This window comes from Ixodes scapularis, unplaced genomic scaffold, assembly GCF_016920785.2.
Source record: "Ixodes scapularis isolate PalLabHiFi unplaced genomic scaffold, ASM1692078v2 PGA_scaffold0__279_contigs__length_252992795, whole genome shotgun sequence".
Classification (NCBI taxonomy): domain Eukaryota; kingdom Metazoa; phylum Arthropoda; class Arachnida; order Ixodida; family Ixodidae; genus Ixodes; species Ixodes scapularis.
In genome coordinates this window covers 147,148,804-147,150,804 of record NW_024609835.1, presented here as the reverse complement: position 1 = coordinate 147,150,804, position 2,001 = coordinate 147,148,804, and positions in this window count along the sequence as shown.

Genomic DNA, 2,001 nt, shown 5'->3' with positions numbered 1-2,001 from the left:
ATCCGTAAATTTATATTACTTTACTTCACTAATAAACACCTAGCTTAGTTCCCACTAATCAAAACTGGAAAAATTAATAATACACTTTTTTTAAAAGGGGCGGGGGGGGGGGGGGGGGTGTATGATCTCTGAGACAAACCAAACATCTGAAATGTCCTGTATGAAACGGTTAAAATAGTGCAAGTGAAGCATATTAGTAAATGTGCACAAACAGAATTTGGATCGTTAGATGCAGTCTTTTTAAAAAGGGAGTAGCGGGGAAAGTGAACACTTCATTCTGTTTCTTTAATTTCTGGAAGTGCGGAGGCGCCTTTTCCGGGATCAAGGTGCATTTTAAATTTACATCGAGAACCCCGCTCATTAATTCTGTTTTCGACAAGCATTACTCTAATTTCAAGTCGTTTATTCTTATTAGTTTCATATTTGAAGTGGCGTCAGAGTACAATCGAGACACCTATACATAGTTACAGACTAAAAAAAAGTGCAGCAAAATAACAAAATGTAAGATAAAAATGTTTTTATTGTTTCTTAGTACCAGTGCAACAACTCGAGCGGATAATCTAGAAATGTATTCGGAGGAAATCTGCGTTTAATCACATACACGGGGAATTGTCATTCTTCTGTAGAAGCGGAGACAGGTCGGGCCGGTTTGAAAAACCAAAGTGGGTATATAGACTTTTGCAGTGATTATCACCCAAGCGAAGAATACTTTTTCACCGAGCAATGAACTCATGCGCGGCTCCTCATATTTCGGGGAAGAGAGCACGCGCACGGTCAGAACGCCTTCCACATCCCAGTAGACAATAACAGCAGCCCACAGAAGGGGATTATTTTAAAGGTCGATAAATTTCAAAACTAGAAGATAAAAAAACACTGTCACAAACTTAAATGCTTGTGCAGTAATTAAAAAAAATAGTTTTCCTAATTTTTGAAGTATATACATAATATTGTTTGTCATCATGCGAAGGTACAACTTAATCTTACTAATTGAGAGTCGTAAACCTTTTTCGAAGGAGCTCATCTGAACATTTGACTTCATCTTGCTCCTGAAAAAGAGTATTGGGAGACATATGTGCTATAGCGCACGCTGCAATTACGGCTGCTTCAAGCTTTCCTTGTCTTGAAAATTATTTCAGCGATGTCGACGGATATTTTAATGGAGCTTTTCAGCGCGACTGCACACTCGTCTTTTTTTCTAGGGTATTAGTGAGATCGATTTACCAGATTTCTGGAAGTTGGCGATGTTTAAAATTCAGTGAACTGGACTTTGAACTCTGTTTAGATCACTTACATATCTCACAGGTACTCCTCTCGTGAAGGTATGCTCAATTCTCCTGCCAATATAAAACACAATTAAAAACATTTTATAATAATTGTTTTTGTAAGCGATTGTTTTATGATGGAAGAGCTCGAGCTACAGCGGTAAAACTTACACGCTTGAGACTTTCCCCCCACAAGTTTACCTTTTCTTGTAATCTTACGCGCAGGTCATAAATGTGGTGTGAAACATCAGCCAGTAATGCCAGGGGGCCCTACCAATTAGTGTCAGGAAGATCGTGCAAGGGTTTCACGGATATAACTGCGGAATCTTCAAGAAGAAAAGAAAGCCACAAAGTCCTTTCTTACCTTATTCGTCTAAATCTTGTGAAAATAACTATGCTACAAGTCGTGATTCAGAAGAAACTTTATGCTAAAGAGGATTACGCAAGTTTTTTTTTGTTTTTTTTGCAATTAACCACTTTATTTGTATCAGTAGTCCCGGCGAGTGTTGTTGTGTCTCTGGCGGGGCTTTCGCAATAATGTTTAGGGGGTCGTAAAATACTGCCTTAGGTGCCGGATTCGCCCCGCGAGCCCTTGTTGGCCGACCGCTCGCATGAACCATGAGATATGCCGGAATTCATAGAATAATTGTTGACGCTTGACGGAGGATATATTAGGGCATGCAGCTGACACCTGAAACAGTATACTTTATAGCTTCTGCGTAATGAAAATTATATATTT